The sequence below is a fragment of the Topomyia yanbarensis genome, chromosome 2, assembly GCF_030247195.1.
Source record: "Topomyia yanbarensis strain Yona2022 chromosome 2, ASM3024719v1, whole genome shotgun sequence".
Taxonomy (NCBI): domain Eukaryota; kingdom Metazoa; phylum Arthropoda; class Insecta; order Diptera; family Culicidae; genus Topomyia; species Topomyia yanbarensis.
In genome coordinates this window covers 192,655,820-192,676,726 of record NC_080671.1, presented here as the reverse complement: position 1 = coordinate 192,676,726, position 20,907 = coordinate 192,655,820, and positions in this window count along the sequence as shown.

Sequence of the window (20,907 nt, the reverse complement as noted above, 5' to 3'; positions counted from 1 at the left end):
TTTAGGCTTATTCGCAGGTAAGTTGAACTACTTGTGAGTTTAACTTACCTGTTGTTTATTTTTGTTTTGTGCTGTTATTTTTCCCACCCTTCCAATTCCACTTCCCCACACCTCCTTGTCCTTTCCTTCCGCTCAGGAAATGATAAAACACACGGCAAGGCACAAATCCCCGACTATGTACGGGGAACGTGCCATTTGAGCCAATATATTCTGATTCCTGATAGCTGCGTAGGGTAAAGAGCCAATTGGTTTTCATGTTTCATATTTCGGTTATATGTTTTTTATCAGTAAGGCATCTGACAACGTGCTTCTGTAGTTATTGCACTGTTCAGCAGCGTAGTATTTTATATAGGAGAGTACACTCAGGTTTTTTACGCGGATTTTGAAATTTACGCGGTTTTCATTAACGCGTTTTTTTTTTTAATTTACGCGGTTTTCATTTACACGGCCTGTATCCCCTGCGTGAAAAATCTGATTGTAATTGCATCGGAAACAATCACATTCCCAGCAGAACTTTTTGCCTTTCTCAATAGAAAGGTATTGCAATTGCTCTGAAAACCGACTTTTTAACGGAGGCCCGGAGGGCCGAGTGACATATACCATTCGATTCAGTTCGTCGAGTTCGGCAAATGTCTGTGTGTGTGTATGTATGTATGTGTGTATGTATGTATGTCTGTGTATGTGCGTATGTGTGTGTGTGTATGTGACCAAAAATGTCACTCGTTTTTCTCAGAGATGGCTGAACCGATTTTGACAAACTTAGTCTCAAATGAAAGGTGCAACGTTCCCATAGGCTTCTATTGAATTTCTAATGGATCCGACTTCCGGTTCCGGAATTACAGGGTGATGAGTACGAACACGCAGAAAATGTCGATTTTAATAAATTCTGCAATCATTTTTTCCAAAATATGACCACAACTGCTTCGATTTGTAGTATTAGGTCACTAACATCCATTCAAAGTCTATTTGGCCACATTGGCCACCATCATCGGTTCCGGAAGCCCCGGCGGAAGTATCTAAATTCAGAATAACAGTCACATCGGTTTCTCGGAGATGGCTAGACCGATTCGACTAAACTTGGCCTCAAATGAAAGGTATTGCGTCCCCGTAAATGGCTATTTAATTTCATCCCGATCCGACTTCCGGTTCCGGAGTTACAGGTTGTGGCGTGCGATCACATAGCAAATTGTGATTCAAACCGATACTCCGATGAAAGCAAAAAAGGTAAAAAATTCGCTAAAATGTCTCTCAAACAACTTAAATTTGCTGTTCTAGGTCACCGACGGCCAACCAAACTTTCGTTGACTACATTGACCACCATAGACGGTTCCGGAAGTGCCCGGGAAAAGCGGCCATCTTTCAAAATTTACGAACTCACATCAGTTTCCCGAAAATGGTTGGGCCGATTTTCACAAACTTAGTCCCAAATGATAGCTATAATATACCCACAGATGTCTATAAAATTTCGTACGGATCGCTTATATGGGTCCGGAAATATAGACTAAATCGTCCGGTCACATATGAAATTCCCATATAAGTCGGAACTCTAATTTTTTTTCAAAGGGGGGACCTCATGAAATTTCAGAAATCGAATTCGTATTTTTGATGCCAAACATCTTTAAAATGCATGAAACGTCGAGATTTTATGTTATCTCGAAAAATTTTTTTTTATAAAAATCGACTTTTTGGGACTTTGCCGATTTCGCACCTTTTTTCAGTTCAATATTACCATGGCTGTTTTTTCTTTTTCAAAATTTTAGAACTCGAATAATGATTTATTTTCTTGTATATAGTTGTCATGTGTTGTATAATAATAAAATGTAATATATGCATTTAAAAGTTTTTAATGAATATAAACAACGCACACATTCTCGTGATGCATGATTGAGAAAGGCACAATTGCACCGCTAGGTGGATTAAAATAGGTTTGTTTTCTAATTTCAAACACTTTTGTTTCGTACTGCACACAACGGAAAATTTTAAAACAGAACTTACCGTCCCAGCAGCAGTTGAAGCGGGTGTTCTTTTTCGATTCAAATTCAAGCCATGTCTTAAGCGTTACTGGACTTAAAATTGTTTTCCCAGTTTAACCAGTCAGAATATCTGTCCTACCCTATGTATTTAAAACACAGTTCTAATTGCGTTTTAAGGTATACAACAAATACGGTTGGGTATACTAATTTAAATTTTAAAATAAATCTGTTTTAAATTATGAAACAAACCGCTGTACTGAAGATATAATTATGTCAGTCCTATTACCACATAAAGCACCTATATAACATAAAACGCTGCAGAATTGGTTTAATAATACAATGTTTACACTACAGAGTTATAACACGTTCTAATAATTAGCAACAAGAAAAATGTCACCAAGATAGCATAAAAACCCGTTTTAACTGGTAGTGCGAACGTTGCATAACAATGTAATTTATCAAATAATTTCATTTTTCCACCACTAATCGATCATGAAATACTTACACTTAATATTGTTTACTTAAGTTCATTAGTACATTATTGAAAATTTAAATGGAAAATGAAATTTCATATTTTATGGAGAATCTGTATATTTCCGTTGGCGGGCGTGGGTTTCCTCATCACAGCTCTCAATATGGAACTTTTCTTTTGAATATATTTTCTGGACAGACCAGCCTATTTTTACTAGATGGATCAGCCAAATAATGCCAATCACCTAGTGAGATACTTGATTAATTAATAGATTACCGTTAAAAGACCTTCAATAAATTATGTTTTAATGGGGAGGGTATATAGCAAATTGTAACATATGAAGGTGGCGAGGCGAGTGAGCAAGAACGTGTGTCGATATGTGCACACCTAGAAAAAATAGTGTAAATTTACGTTTCCTGACCCTGACATATACGAGCATCAAAAATGACTTAGTTTTACGTTTGATTTTAATTTTACATGACGTTTAATTTCCTGAATCATGTAATTTTACTCTACATAGAGCGTTTGTTCTGAATGGTATGAAGTGTAATTTTATGTCATTGCGCATGTAAAGTATACGTATCATGTAAAATTAAACGGAACACGGTAATGCTCCGTCATTTCGTGAATTACGAGTTGTTGAATTGTGTCATGTTTGCAATTACGTCAACGATAAAATTCAGATTTTTTTGGTGTGTGTGATAGATAAAAAAGCTATATTTTTAATGTCGCCGTGGTCGTGTCCTGTACACAACCCTTTAATTTTTTTTTGTTTATAAAATCAGACCAAACCTGTAGGTGTTTGCTGATAGCCTTATTAAACCTGTCATAAAACTCCCCCTATCTCTCGAATCTCTCGATGGATCATTTTGAAATTCACTGAGAAGATGCTTGGATACTGCATCTTTCGAATGCGGTATGCCAAATTTCTGGTCATTTTTGTTAATAATGGTTTTAGACACACCATGTCAGCCATTATCACGGACAAAATGAAAACTTTTTCCATATCCTATTTTTTCGCACTAGCCTTCAAAAATCGTTTAGATAACCAAAACGCTTAATCGTAGTATCAATCAAGATAAGTTATCAACTCCCGTAACTCCGAATGCATCCCAAACTATTACATTTCTCCCAACATGATTGACAGTCAGTCGGTCTTGAATTTCGCAATAGGTGATGGGATTTCGACTAATTGAGTTTGTGGCCGATTGGCACCATAAAGAAATGTTTTGTGCATTCTCGGGCCTACATTTTCGAACCATTTGAGTCGCTCCGTGCACGAGGGGAGGGTTTTGGGCGTTCAAACCCTTCCCTTGGGGGTTTTGAATTTCTTTTGAAAATTTTTAAACTTCCTGATCAGGAGTAAAATTGTTATACTGCGAGCCCTTTCCACACGCAACGTCATTTGAGTTCGGTCATTCTAGAACAAGTATTTGAAGAAAACCTGCGATGGTGACTGTAAAAGTATACAGGTCAAATTGGTAGGCATCGCTGGATCGGTAGATCAGTCGCACAGCAAAGGTCAGTCAGCGAGCTAGCAACATCAGCTAACGAGAAGAAATATCAAACAAACAACGTGAACTCGGAGAAGATTGGGATATCAGTGTCTAGAGAAATTTTATTGCAGCGGATCTCTGCCCCAGAGTGGGCGGGAAATAAATGGCTCACGAAAACGAGCATGAGCATCGGGAGAAATTCTGCCGCCAGGAAACTGTCAGCACCAGGTAGTAGGTAATTGGGAATGATTATCGCCAAGAAGAATAAGATCCCTTGCGTAGATGGTTGTAAAGAGATGTAAGTCATAGTATTCGGCATCTTTTTTATATTTTAACGACATTCGATTAGCTAAAGATTACTGGGTAGGGAAAGTTATGAAAATTAGAGCCATAGTACTCAAGTGAGAGCAAGTATGTGAAGTATACAGATCAGAAAACTAGAAGTGGTAGGGTCATTAGAACAGGCTTAATATCTTCGGGTATAACTTTTGTCTTCTGCTAATAAGGATCGAGCTTAGGCAGCATAACTACGAATAACCCGAGTTCACCAGCATGTGGCTTGGCATAGACAGACTTGTCCATATTCACCGTAACAACCGACGGATATTTCTCATTTTGCCAATTTCAAGTTAATAAATCAGAAAAAGGTGAACGCTGCCCATTGAGAGGTCAAACACATTTTTTCAAAATCGTTCAACACGGGTCCAACGATGGACGTCTGTTGAACGGCTATTTGGACGCCGTCTAACGTTGGTCCAACAAACGCCCCTCATTGGACGATTTTGAAACCAACCGTTCTTCTGTAGTGTAACCAATTACAAGAAAAAATAGTTGAAACAAAGTTAGCTCAGGCAGAGTTCCATTAGCATTCTGCACGGCTATTATCAAAATTTTGGCAGAAACGGTGAATCTAACGGGTAAAAGTAGGCTTTAGTCAGAATTCTGCCAGAAATGTACTGCTAGGGTTTTAGTTCATTTCCGGTCAGAATTTTGTAGGATTTGTTTTTACTCGATTCGTGCCATAATGCTGCCTGGAAAGTATTGTCATAGCTTTTGCACGGTTCCTATAAGAATTACGCAATGTATTTGCTCGGTTCCTATCAGACTTCTTCCACGAAGTGTGAGCGAGATCAATTGAGCCCTAGCTTGACCGGTAGGACAGGATGAGCGGAGAGAATGTGGTATATCTGCTGAGAAGTACCAGATATCTAGCAGAACGGCCTCTGCCTGCGAATTTAGCATGGGGGAAGTTATCACACCCAGCTACCCCGTTTTGCTTTGTATCACACTATTATCATAATGAAGAAATAGATTTTAGTAACTCGCATCTCGAATAACCGAGGTTCACTCACTTTTGTGAAAGATGACTATTTTAATCGATTCGTGGATTTGAGGGCCCTATACCTGAAGTATTCGACTTAAAAATTAACCCATTCATGCCCATGTTGTTTATGATGAACAACGTTTTTAAACAGCTATAACTTTTGATTGAGGCGAGACTTGCTCACAAAAACAAGTAAGGCTCATTAAAGTGATTATTGCCTTTAATTTGAGTATTAACAGTTACAAGGATCAGCTCTAGTACTGAAGTTATTGCAATTTGTCTGATTGGATTCCGATGGAGCAGTGCTGCCAGGGACAGTTTACGTTGACGACTGAAAACTACGTTGAAAACTGATAAAACTTATCAATTTAGACTGTCGTTGGCTACGTTTTCCACGTAATTGGACTATTGCAATTATTCTAAGAGAATTGTATTGAGCATTAGAAGTTAAAAATTAACCAGCTTCTAGCACTGCCGTGGAAGCACCTTTCTTTATGGAAATAGGCTTTTCGTGTTTCTTGCCCCAACCGTTTTCAAGGAAAAATATGTTTGAAACTCAACATGTACTAGAAAAAAGTTGGGCAAAGGGTTAAATAATAAAGTAGGCTTGCCTTTCCCTAATTTCTGTTTCATTTTTACTTGGCATACGTTCTGATTAAAAACAGCTAGTACAACCAAAATTGTACCGTTAGGCATATTGTCTATTTATTTTCGTGAAAATTCCACTATAGTGAAACTTACTTTTACGAATTGTTATCAGGTTCTTCCCTTCTCCTAACAAAAATGCATCGCAGCTCAAAATGTGTATTCTATTATAAACGACTGGTAATTAGGCCAAAGTTCGAGTGCTGGTTTCATCGATTGTTCATTAGTTTACTCTATCAGACATGCCATGTTAAAGAAAAGTTCAATGTTTATATGGAATAGCTAAGAAAAGAATTTACATATCCATGCTCTCACAACGTACCTTTTCATCATTCCAACTATAAACATGATCGCGAAATCCTAGCTACTGTTTCAGCAACAAGATACAACTGACAATCGAAATCAAACATGACTTTACAAAAACCAACCCCCCTTACATTAGCAATAGTAACCCTACCACCACACCCCCCCCCCCCTCCCCTCCCCGAAGAAGATGGATAGATGAACATTACAACTTCACGGTGCAAATCAATACCAAATGAATCGTACTGATGATTGGGCCGTTTTTATGCTGTTTCTCCCAAAGCACCTCCCGCTGTAGACGAGAGCAGCCAGACATCCAACATTGAACTGTTCAGCATCTAAGATTATACTGTTGAAGGGCCGTTTTTTCCGCTCCCTCAGCCGAAGTAACTATAGATATAAACCATCAACCACGTCTCATACTTCAAATATTTTTATCGCTTTAGTTTGCCGGCGTCTATGTTAAGCCGCTAATTAATACTATTTTTATAGGATACCCAGCCTCACAGAGCCGGATCAGTGTTCCTGGAAGCTGTACGCTAACTGGAAGTTGAAATGAAACTTTGCCGACAAGTAATCGATAAAAAGCTGCAGAAATTAGTGACGCCTGTGTTCAATCAGAATGGGTCGGAGAAGGGACTCTCGGTTTGATTGTTATATAACAACAAACGGGGCTGGAAATTAAAAAGGGAAAAAGAGCCTCTGATCATTGCCACACTGGATAATTGGATAAATGTTTGAGCAGCCGCGGCGGTAGTTACATTCTGCTACAGACTTATGCTCTCTGCAGGAAACGGGGGCACCATAAACGATGTGACTTATCATCAAAGTGGGATCACATTCGTACATCATGCTTTTCGTTTGCAGTCAATTTCCAGTCTCTCGGAGCTCATGCAGTTCAAAAGTCAAATCGAGCTGTCTTGTAGTTTTCTAATTGAACATTGGAATCAGTTTGGTGGAAAAAATGTAGCGAAACCGAAAGGTTAGCACTATAGATCCGTGAGAATTTTCAATTTTGCAAGAGTATTTGGAAGAATCGGTTCTCTGCCGGATGGTTGATCATATTCGCAGCAGCAGCAGCTTCCAACGATTTTGAAACGAATGTATACAATTTTGAAATTGCATTCCTTCCATCTGAAACGCCCTTTCTACAGGATCATGCGGATAATTACCTAATAGCTCAATAACCACCCATTAGTAGCCCTTCAATCAGCGCAATCATGCTAGGAAATCGAAATGCAGATCGATTCCGCTCTCCAGCAGGAGCTCGAAGGGAGGGAAACATCCACGAACGAATCAAACTACCGACCGCTTATTTATTTATGCTAATTTGTTATCACATTACAGAACCGGGCCAAGTCACGCCGCGCAGCCGACCAGCGGGGACTGAAGAAATAGCGCCGAGCTTAAAATGATGAAAGGTAATCAAACTCCAATATTTATGCACCGTGAAAGAATCCTCCGAGCGTTGCCACGACTTCGCACTTGTTCATATTTCAAACGTCGTACCAAAGTGCTTTGCAATGGATCTCCGTGGGCCATAAGGCATGCAGCTATGCGTTCAATGGAGGTAAACAGAAGGGCGATCACAATTTTTCTTCCTGTGCTTTGCATAGAAATTGTACAATTTTACACGGATCTGGTTGAAATGAACATTGCTGGGAGAATGTGATGGTCGAAAAAAACAGGTATAACTAACTTATCTTAATCCATCTAATGGTATAGCTATGTCTTTCTTATACATTCACAAAAGAGCGATAATATGATTAGTTGTTCCGCAATTCAAAGTTATTACATTTAACATTGATATGAAAATAAAATAATGACTATTGCCCTGCAGATATTTAATTCCGCGGGTTCTGGATCGAATCAAAAAGATTCTGTGAGTTTATACACGCTTTTAACGCCTCCAAAAAATTTACTTGAATTTTGACAACTTTGGCTAAAGCTAGAGCACAAATTGTTCGAAGATGGATTTTTTATAAATTGCCCCTTCGAAATATGTTTAAATTCCTTTTACGATGGACCATATAAAAATACAAGACTTTTCCATTTAATTAATAGATACTACACATTGACGTGATCCGGGAACTTTTCCACTAAAGCAGTTTTACAGTGATTATATTACATCGAAACTTTGAGTACGACTACTTTCTTTTTAGTTAAACTACATTGTGATCAAATTTAATACATAACCTGGCGACCTTTATTACCCATTTAGTCATGATCAAAATAATGTATAAAGTAGGTTTAGGGCCAAGAACTCTCTAGAGGTGCCCTGGGCTTGACGATGAGCCATGGTTTGGGGCTCGCTTAAGGGGTCGGCCGGAATTTGTGATCAAACAAGCTCTATCGGCTTTGGATAACGGCGTATGGCGTGAAGGAATCGTCCGAAAATTTCCGTCAGTGGAAAAGCACGTTTTCCCTTTTGAGGTGAAAGATTGCTGACATAATGGTGAAAAGCTGACATAGAAATCCATCCATAATAGCCTTCTGCGAAGTGGAAAACTCATAATTTGGACGAACGAGTGACATTCGCACACAACTGCCACCGCCACATCCGGATTCAAGACCGCTTATTGCATTTACAGTTCCTTCGAGACGACAATTCCAATTCAAAGTTGTTCCGTTTGGTCTGTGCACGGCCAGTCAAGCCCTAGCGCGTTTGATGACGCGACTGTTTGCAGACATGGAGTCGGAAGTATTCCACTACCTAGATGACATCATCATTTGCTCCATGACTTTCGAGGAACACATAAAGACGCTCGAGGAGGTACCTAAACGGTTATGGCACGCAAACTTGACGATATCAACGGAAAAATCGAAGTTCTGTTGGCGTGAAATCAAGTACCTCAGCTCAGATGCCAAAGCTTTGACAATTTTTGACCCCAGTCCCTTTCAATTGAAGGTTTTGCCATTAACACTATTTCCCATAGTAATCCCATAGTAATAACTAATGAAATTACATTATATGCGAGAATTTCAGAACTAGCCTTTAGAAAATTAAAGTTCATACCGTTTTCAAAGGGAAAAATCTTAGTATTTAAATATAAGAATACATCTGTTACTTGAAAAATACCGAAGTTATGGTTTTGGGATATTTTGTTCTTAAAATCCCCTTTTTTCGATAAGATTTCTGATGTAGTCTAAAAATCGTACATTTGTTCAATAACTGTGTACCGGTTGAGATTGGATGGATTCTTGATTAGATGTGGTAAGGTGTAAAACGATTGTTTCCGTCTAATATGGCGTCATTCTTATTGATGAAATTCAATATGTTTTTATATCACTGCATTGGGATATATAAAGTAGTTTATAGAGTACTGGTGTTCCAAATTTAATTTTATTTCTTTAACAATACAAAATGATTTTACTACGCAAATGCGTAAAATGTCAATTTCATTTTTATGTGTCGAAATCCTTGATAATACGAAAATATCTTACATTTTTTTTGTTTTTTTTTTTCTTTTTTAATTAACTGAAGGATAGATTAAATAAAAGTTTATATTTTAATTGCTGCGAAAGAACGTGTTTACTGTTTGTATGTATAATGATGAAATACAGTTACATTTCGTAGGAGTTTAGGGCTATGCTAATATTTAGAGGAATGGTAATATTTTACCTTGGTTCGAGAATATTTGTCTTAAAATGTATGGCATTTTTTTATAAAAAATTGCAAAAGTTAAGTCCGTCAAAGTTGATTTTCATTTCAATGTGATAACCATTTTATTATCTATGGTTATAAATATATCAATGTTACCGCATTACCGCGCGGTGCGGTGAGGTAAATGCAGTGAGGTTGCGGTAAGCGGTGCGGTTTTACATTTTTTTTGCGGTTGCGGTGCGGACAATCCATTTACCGCCCACATCTGCACTGCGACGAACCCTAGAGCCAGCTAAAGAGGTTGAGCAAACGTGCAGATAACGACGGTTCGAGCTCGTTTGGTCCGAGCCAGTTTGTCAACTCATGCGTAATACCGTCAGATCAGAGAGTTACATCTAACAACTCTTCTCTACCAGCTCGTGCAAATGTTGAGCGGATTCCTATATTAAGAATGTGCAGATTTGTACAGCTTAACTATTCCATTAATTCGGTACCTCTCATGGGCATTTGCATCACTGCCGATTATGAGGGGAAACCCATTCCTGCCACAGTATGATACAACCCTTTTGAAATCATCAGAAGGTGATGGTTTATTATGTGGCAAATATGCCGAACAATAGACGTATTTCTTGTTTATGTTATCAACAATTATCTTTATCTTGACAGCACAATTATAGCGAGTTGTGAGGTCGGATATAAGACATGCGTCAATAGCACTATTTGCAAGTATACATGCACGAGGCATTTCACACGAATTTGTCATGCCATTTTTGTTGAAAGCTACGAAGACGGGGTTAAGTAACTTCCCAACATAGAAGTTTCCTTTATGGGAATACGGTTCTTGAACCAATGCTGGGGAAGTTTTTCCTTCCTGCACAAGGCGGGATAGATTCATAGTTGCTGTTTATGCTAAAGATTAGTTTGGGCTACGCTAACCATACTCGTTTACGACATAACGCATTTCATCATCAGCACTTGTTGTACAGCAAATAGAAGATACCAAACACTTTGGCTTATAATCGTCTATAGCGAACCCCCAAATGAGTGCTTGGGACATGACAATCATTTGAATCCCACGATTTGCGAAGAAACAAACGTCCACTGTGTTAGAGATTCGCTTAACACAGCAAGACAGTCCGTGCGCGACTGGAATATTTTAGTCCTGCCAGCCATTCAGTCTTCGGCACGGTGAAACACGTTGACTTGAGGACTCCTGTTTTCAGTCGCCTCTTACCACATGGGAACAGGAGCCCAGTGGATCAATTCATGATTGAGATACTTCAACCCGCCGAATGCCACATGGCCTCTGGGCTGGTTTTGTCCGGAGAAAGATAATAGACTGCGCAAAAGCTTAGATTAAAGGAGTGGGCAGTGGCGGTAAAATTTGTAAGGGGAGGAGGGATTTAAAAAGAGATGAATCATCAGAAAAAGTTTCCTTTTATGAACAAAATAGAAATTTATTGTTTAATTTTCTGACATTAAAAATGTCTTGCTGCAATATCTGGGGCTAGATGTTATTCTGGAATCTGAAGACTATCGATTTAACGTTTTTGCGTCACTATTTTGCACGCCCACTCTGCTATTTGTGGTTGGATATTTATTTATTGTCTCATTTTTCATATGACCCCATTTCAAGATTCCTTTAGCAGACCTTTAATGCGCGGAAAACCCATAATCTTTTCGTACATTTTTTACCTGATTACAATGATTTCACATTAAAATTTAACAAAAATATATAGCATACAGCAATCACCACAGTCTATTTTGGAAAACATCGCTAGAAATAAATAAATCAAAATTTTCATACACACTATTGAAAACATTACACATCGCCCTTATCGGTTCGTTCTGACCGTACTCGATGCGCGTAAGGTCGAGTTTTAAAAGGTTACATTGATATTGATTTGTGAGTAGGTTAGTGACTGCAATGAGCACACCACCACCACGTTTTTCCGTGCACTGTAATAATCGCGATCATTACGGTATACCTCGCCCCTTGAGTCAAATAATTGGAGCGTTGGGTTGATTTGATCATTTAGCCACGTTTCGGTCAGAACAGTAACATCTTGATCGACATCTGAAGCAGTTTTTGGGTTTTCAACGAAACAGCTAGCTCAGAACCAGACATACATTCATTTTTTACCTGAGCATGTGGATACGGGAGTTCCATGTTTTTCGAATTCGTCTGATTTATTTAGAGTGTTGTTATCTAACCAGAAAAGGTCTTTGTCGTGTCCTTCACGTTCACTGTTAGACAAATGGGTGTGTTGGTGATAAAACCGAGCTGATGATGTCTATTGGTGAGCTGCACTTATAGATCAAATTTAACCTTCCGGCAGTCGTGCTAGTGCACTGAGTGCACGCTACTCTGAAAATCTAGCGAAATCATCATAGGGCACCAGTGGCTGCTCGTTCAGTGAGCCATATGCGCGACTTCCGGAGAGTTAAGGTGCGCCGTATTTCGATTTGGATTTTACTTAACAAGCGAAAACTTGAATACCGGTTATAGAGGGCGTAGGGGTATCGATCAAGGCGTACAATATTAAAATCATGGAAGTTAATATCTATACTGGAATTAACCAAGTTTCACATAATGCAAATGCATCGCATCTCAATCGATTTTCGGGATGATACTTCTGCCATTCCACTGTAGAACAGTGAGCACGTGACATCGTTCATTGAGTTAACCATCGAAGGATACAATCGCTGAAAAGAGGGGTTATTTAACAGTGAACTACTTCAAAAATGTATTTACTGTTGACAAAAAGCTAACAGATCTTTAATAGTACGGTAATATTGAAAGTTTAGTCATCATCCAGTCCGCTATGTCATGTTCTCGAACTGAAACAAAGTAACGTACGGGATTAACCTTATTAATTTTAATCTTGCGAGACCAGGAGTAGCCGGTTTGGTTACAGCCTTTCCGAGAGATTGCTCTTTTGGAGCCCCGTCAAGGACATCTTCTGGCCTTTACTGGAAAGTTTGGGAGACGAAAGATTCCTCCTCTTCCTCTAACATCTAGGCACCACAGTAGATATTCCCTCTTTTGGATCATTAGCGCAAGAGAACCAAAGGGTTCGATAAAGGTTGTTGCGTAACTTTCTTCGACATTTCAGTGAAAGAACGCTTGGCGCATATTAGGTTATCCCCGCGTAGTTTGTACGTGGGACATATCGAAATATCCTGCAGACCCTCTGAACAATAATGACACTTGAGATTTCGTACTTGACGAATCATCCACGTGATTCTCATCTCACTTTCCACAGTGGGCCTTGTTGCTACAATGAATGACTGTGTGGACCAATTAGTGCAATTCATGACCAGCGATATAACCAGACGTATAGGCAGACGAACCTTGTGCAAGAGGATGTAGTTCGGTAAAGCAACTTCAGCAAAAGTCACCGATAACAATTTGATTGTGGGTATGTTCCCTTTCAATCCCCCGCGAGTAACAGTGAATTCAAACGCAAAAAAAAATAAATCCGGTATTTTCATCGACTGAAGTAAATCAACTCCGTACTTCAGCAGAACCTAACTATCATCGTTGACAACGCCTTCACTCTCTACCGTTACATTTAGTATATACCCATTGCAGTCCTGCGTAAAGTGCTCGCAACAAGCAATATCGTTTACTTTCTTTGAATCGGCATGACTCAAGCCGTGTCGGGTTCGACCTTTGATGCGTCAGTCACTGCTGAGAACCGTTCTGACAGGTCTTTAGAAATCTGAAAATGATTCAGCAATTTAGTTTTGGGCCGAAAGGAGACCACAATTGGACCGGTTTAGAGCTCTTGATATCGTATGGGTCGGGGAGCAGCCTTGGGAATCGATTCAGTTTTCATTTGATCGCTCAAGGAGGGAGCCATAGATACCGCCATCGCACAGGGTCAAGGACCACGCAGAAGGGAAAAACACAGCAAATGTCCAAAGAAAGATAAAAATCACTTACCTTTAATATGGTTTACAACGACGCACCGATCAAGCCTTTATAGCTGGCTATTGTTTAATCCTCGCTGCGTGAACAAAAAACTGCCCGATATGGCCTCGAGGAAAAAGCACAAGCAATACCGAGCGTCTATAATCACCTAAAACATCGTCGATAACACCCCGCTTAAAGTTACTATACGAATGACGTGACGTGTGTAAAAAGTGTTCAAATATAGGGATCTTTTACCTTAATCCCAGTTAAACGTGTACGAGAATCGGTTCGGAATTCCGAATCAGATCGGTTGTGTCACTAACTTTTGTCGAAATTCCGACAGAGTTTACTGGGATAATGCCCAAAAGCCATTATTACATTTTTTAACTGTACGCTTTAATAGATTTTATAAAAAAAAAATGAACAGGACTAAAATCAATGATGAATCGTGTAATTTTACTAGTCTGACGAAGAGGATGTTGGTTTATACCATCAGGAATGGGTGGTAGCAGGTTCAACTTAGAAAACACGGAATAGATATCGGTCAGCCCTACGCGACTTTAATAAACGTTTTGGGTTCAGTTTTAGTAAGATTTTTTTTCTCATCAAATCCGCGTTAAATGGCTCATGGCACAACTATGTTATTGCAGGCAGTCTTCGTAAGGTTCCATCCGTGCGCTGAGATTTAGTTGAGCCTAGAAGTGCCTTGCTAAGCAATATAGGAGAATAGCTTGGGCACCTCGTCGCTGTTGTGCTATCTTATGACAAGCGCCATTTAGCACATTTCGAGAAAAACGATTTTTAAAGTTTGAAATTGAATATCTTAAAACTTATCAATGGTATAAACAATCCAAAGGAGACAATAGATGCTTCTATCTATTCTGTATTAATCTCTCAAATATTACGAAGATCGGTTGACTATGTTGCGAGTTTTTACTATGAATGTAAACAAAAGTCGCGCTCATACGTGTCATAGACGTATATTGATGACAAAATTTGTATGACGTGTCATAATCGTGCATAGAAAATTTTCCATAGAAAAAAATCATCAATTTTTAATTTTTATTCATATCTTTGGTTTAATTTGGTCTATAAACAATCGGTTAGATGCATTTTGAAGGAAATTAATCAGGGAATCTTTAAAAAATTGTAACTTTTGGTTACAGTGTTGCCAAATATGCTGTATTTCCAATTTAAAACTTAAACTGTGTTTTTCTCGCAACTCGTGTATTTTTCTTTCGAAAAATTTTATGCCATTGTGTTCCTCACATATTTTTTCATATAAAAATATCTAAAACTTCAATATAACTTGAGCGAATCCCAAGATATAGTGATTTGAAGCAAAAAACTCATAACTTCTCATCATGTTTCTCGTTATATCTTAGTAACCAAGAAGAATTCCAAAATTCTGAAAATGCCACTTTGTAGAGATTTTTCAGACAAGTAATTTGGCATATCTAACTCTGTTTGCCCCAAAATGGCGTTTGTCATAAGATAGCACAACAGCGACGACCTAATACCTATACCTAGCGAGAAATGTTGCAGAATTTTACATACTTCTCGGGTACCTTTGCTATGCTTTTCGTTTGCAACCGATCACACAAACTGCACTCGACGAGGTCAGCTTTGGCACGATTTATTGCGATCATACTTTTATGACGAACCATTCCGATAGCTTGGGATGGGCGCGAATGTGTTTGAGCATAGAATCTGGATCGGATTCATTGTACAATGGATTATCGAATAACACAACGTTCATTATATTTGGACGATGTAATTAAGTTTAGGTGTGATTCCGACTAGTATAAGTTCAGTTTCATTTGTCGCCAATATCCATCCGCTCCACATCATTTTTAATGCTACTGTTTTATGGCATACACAAACTACTTCGTTTGAACATATTCCCATTTAGATTATGTCAAAGGTTCGAAATAGGTACGAGATATAACCCGTCAATGTCACCAGTTGTATGCCTAGTCGGTAGAACTAGTCATTGGTACAACAACGCGTCAATCAAGATCAATCATATTGAAATTCCGTGCAACTCACCACATTCCCTGAAACGAGTTTAAGTTCATTGTGTGACAGACTTCCTTGGGGACCACCCAAAAAAGTTCATTCTTTACATCAGACGGCGCCAACCTAGTGTCTGCATACTGCAAACGATAAACATCTTGAAACACTACGCGAGGCAACTCAACGTTCAGTTAGTGATGCATTGTTATTTGCACGGTGACAGAAATCGATATATTAACTAAATAACCAGCACTGGAAGCTGTGTGTAAATGCGCTGTACCGATTAATCGCATCAGTGAATTCCTGAACAGCATCCTGTATCCCTGACTTGCTAATGCCATCTACCAATAATGATCTGCGAGCAGGGTCGTATTGAAATAAATGATTGTTTACACGCCTTCGCTGAGAATTTTCTCACCCGCCTGCAATGTGCTTGTACGTATGTACGTGAGTACCTACTTCCATCCTGACTGAACTTAGGTACTTGAGGTAAGTTTTCTATATGCCAACAACTGGCTTGCGCGTGTTGATGCTGGCAAGATTGATGATAGTTGGCGAACCACCAACGATGGTGGCCACGGCTAGATTTGTTTTAATCAGTTCCTAAGCAAATAGCGGTTGATTTATATAGGTTAATAACTCATTACGGAGAGGGCGGAGCATGGCTTATTAACACTAATGAATTGCATAGGGGGAGGGAAGTTAAACCACGATAAAAATAGTAAATTACATTTACACATTCGTGTTGAAGATCGAGCTTCTCCATTTGTAGAGTGGAGTGGCATGATAAAGTGCACTTGTATATTAGTTCGCATATCATCGAACTGTGGTCAAGAAGAAAATTTAATTTCTTTTTCAGATAATCTACAATTGCTTCCAGTTGCGCTTTCAATGGAAATCGTGATCCTAGCTAGGGACGACATCTCATGTGGACACATTTGTCATTGTGGGAAAATTTGTTTATCTTACGGCCGCAGAAACAGCGGCATACTGCTTACCTACTTGCACTTAATTTACACCCTCTCCTATCCCTAGCTCAGAATTATTGGACTTATTAGTGCATGCAATTGTGTCCAACACGCCATTTAATATTTATCTCGAATTATGTATCACGCCCTGGCTGGGCTGCACCAATATAATGGTATTTTCTCTCTTGGCTGCATCTAACCATACCTCTCACTACGAAAAGATGAAGTGCGGTTCTGCTGCTTTCCTTCAACCGAAGTAACGTCATGTTATTTTCCGCGCAAGCTCAAGATGTATCACACAACAAGAGTACAGACAATAAAAGGTGTGATACTCATTACTCGTTTGCCCTATGTTTGCTTCTCGTTGAGTTCGTTTTGAGCTCAAGTGATGAAGGTAGTAATTTGTAGGGTTAGTTTAACTAAGCGAGACCGCCGTTTTAGGGTCTTAAACCGATCACAGATACAAATGAGTTATTTATATTACTTTACACACCAAGCAAGAAGTTGTTTTGAAGTATGCATCATCACATCAACATTTATTGTTTGAAGATAGATTAATCTTGTAATATTTTTCTCATTTATTCAATATAAAACTTTAGTAAATGAACTAGGAAATTAATTAGGACATACATTTTTCATAATCTAAAATTTATAATCGGATGAACAACACGTGCGCTTTACAATTATGAACCTTTCTGCATCACGAGTGTAATAGTATTATAGCTTAATTTTTCTGTTAAAAGGCAACACAATCATAAGTCCCATTTCTAGGATCTTTCAGACTTTCTAATTGTTTATACTACATAGGCAAATAAATTTTGGCCATTTTTTATCTATTCGTGATAAACTGCTTGCCAGGGTTACCAAAAATACAGAATAATCTGTATTTATACAGATTTTTCAGCCATTTTCAGACCAAGAATCTGTGTATACATTAAACAGATTTTTCCGTGTATGTACAGATATACAGATTTTTGAGAAATGATGTTACAAAAACTATTTTAGAAATATTTTTTAAGTTTCAGTAATACTTCCTCTCTGTCTCTCTCAGCTTAGCCCTCTATATTAAAATATATCTTCACTTTTGAGATTGGTCGCTCACTCTGAAAGGTAAAGGTTTGCAATGCACTCAGGTTAGCACCCAGCAAACGCCTGGCTGAAGTCTACTTCCAGAAACGTTAATTGTAATGCTCTGTGACTTTGTTAATTTTTAATTTTTTTTCTGAAAATTCTATGTCGGCTGTGTGTTGAGAGCATGAGTATGTCGACTTCAGCCAGGGTAGCCAGGCAATAATGTATTATTAGTCGCTGCACTACACGCTATCGTACGTGGATGAAAGTACACGCTAATGTATGCCACACAATACGTTTTAATTATATGCTATCTTTAGCGGCCTTATTCACTATTGAACATCGTGTTATAATATAATCGTAACTATCGACTAATTTATTTTTCAATTTTTTGACGCGTCGATTCCAAAAAATTGATATCCCTTTTAAATTGACTCACTAGCGAAAATTGTCGACAGTAATCAAAATGATAGCAATAGTGTCAACAACTAAGCGAAACTATGGGTAGATGGCCATGGGATGTATGTAATTTTGTGCAACGAGCTTTCACACTGTAACAAACGAACAACTATGAATGGTCAATTATGTCGATATATTTCATTCATTTATAGAATATAAATCTAAAGAAAATGAGCATCAAAATTGTTTTTTTCGTTTCAAAACGTACTACTGATGCGTTGGTTCATGCATATGCAAAAAAATCTTTCAATATTTGTGTCTTAAAAGATTCAATATTCAATTCTGACCACGATGCAACAAAATGCACACAATGCACACTAACTGTTTCAAATCCCCTGGGATTGCCGATTTGAATGTAAACAAAAGTTTACACAAATTTTAGGGCAGGAATTTCGATTGTTAGATCGTTTGGCTGGAGTCTGGTGCAATGAACAGCTTCCTTTGGGTATTGCAAATGGATCAAAGTGAGTTGAGTACTATCTTTTTGGTAGAGGCTTAGATAAACTACTCAGAAAGCTTCAGCGTCAGAAAACGCCATGGTGTTTCAATCTGTACTAGGCCTCTGGTTTTCTGGACAGGATATCTTTGCTAAGAATGAATACTGTTGGGTAGGACTTCTGTTTGGGACGGGATTACCTTCCTATTTTGCAGATCTCGTTTTCGGGAACAGCGAAACATCGGCGGGACGGGAGCACTCAACATTCTTCTACCTTTAGCAGCCTATTTATTTCAGGAACAGCGGACCATCGACAGTAGCAATCACTGAGTAATTAACCTTTCTTCTTTCAGGAACAGCGGTCAATGACGGGACGGGAGTAACCAACTTTCTTCGTTTAGCAGCGCTTCTTTTCAGGAACAACGGATCAATAACGGGAGCAGCAAACGGGTAAGTAAAATTACTGTCTTCCAGAGCGAAGCACTGGCACGGGTAAGTATGTGGTATGGGGCGATATATATCACTACAAATTTATCTTTAGAGATTTCTGCACTTATTTCGATTCGGTACGTTAACTGTCACTTGACTGAATGTCTCAAAATTAGTTTATTGCGTACGGGTTTCAAACTAAACTGTACGTTGTGATGTTCGTCTAGTGGGTTGTAACTATTAAACTGTAAAAAATGTACTGTACTGGGATTCTTCTTCCTACTACTATTTATGCACTTTGTACTCGGAAACAGTCGAAATATAATAATTTTTACTGTTTCCGTAATGTAAACAAAGTAGCATAATTCATACAGCCCAAGATTTATATACTGCAGGCGACACTGGTGGGAAATAAAATATACATGACTGCCATGCTGTCTAAAAATTACACCAGGGCAGACACTGTGCTGCTTCTACGCTGAACCAAACATAACCGGCCACCTTAAAAAACTATTTTTCAACTAAACTGCCTAAAATACTTTGACTGTGTTTATCGTGATGGTTTACAATATTGTTTAATTTAATCAGTTTTCTGCTGCGTCTGACTTGATTTCTGATCTAAGATTGAATTCATTAATCTCCTTGGCACATGGTAGCGGGCAAATTTTGGATACAGATCGCTTCAACGTGCCAGATGAAGTGCGTAAAGTCGCAACGCGGTTGAAGCCGTCAGGTCCAGCATGAATTTCTACGATGCGGGCTAGCGGCCAACGCGCCGGCGGGAGCGATTCGTCCTTGATGATTACTACAGAGCCAATGTCTAGGTTGTACAAGTGTAGGTTGGTTGTATACTGCGACTGATGCTGCTTCAAATACTCGTTCCTCCATCTATGCCAAAATCGCTGCGAGTAGGCTTGGATACGCTGATATTGGCTAAGGCGATTGTTAGAGCAACCCTAGTTCATAAGATTTAAATATCCCATTTGTGTACTAAAGTTGGAGATAATGTATCGATCTCGCTTCCTTTTATGGATCGTTATCATTCGATTTACTTACTTAACACTAGCAGTGTTACCAAAAATACAGAATAATCTGTATTTATACAGATTTTTCAGCCATTTTCAGACCAAGAATCTGTGTGTACATTAAACAGATTTTTCCGTGTATGTACAAATATACAGATTTTTGAGAAATGATGTTACAAAAACTATTTTTAGAAATATTTTTTAAGTTTCAGTAATACTTCCTCTCTGTCTCTCTCAGCTTAGCCCTCTATATTAAAATATATCTTCACTTTTGAGATTGGTCGCTCACTCTGAAAGGTAAAGGTTTGCAATGCACTCAGGTTAGCACCCAGCAAACGCCTGGCTGAAATCTACTTCCAGAAACGTTAATTGTAATGCTCTGTGACTTTATTAATTTTTAATTTTTATTTTTTTTTTCCGAAAATTCGAGAGCTACATTGGTCGACTAAATGTTTATAATATTATATATCAACAAAAGTCATTAAATGAAGAAGAAAATTATTTTTCCATTGTGCACATCGATGAAGTTCAAGTTTCTGGATGTAAAATATCAGAACGACTTGTAGACGGCGCCGGTGGTTGAGTGGTAAGCGTTACCGCCACTCATTCCAGTTGCCTGGGTTCAATTCCAGCCGAGGTCGTGGAGATTTTTCTGAGGTGAAAAAATCTGTGGTCACGTCTTCCTTCGGAAGGGAAGTAAAGCCGTTGGTCCCCTGTCTATGAGTTTGGTGGATCGATATTTAGTCCAGCTAGTGAAGTCACCACCT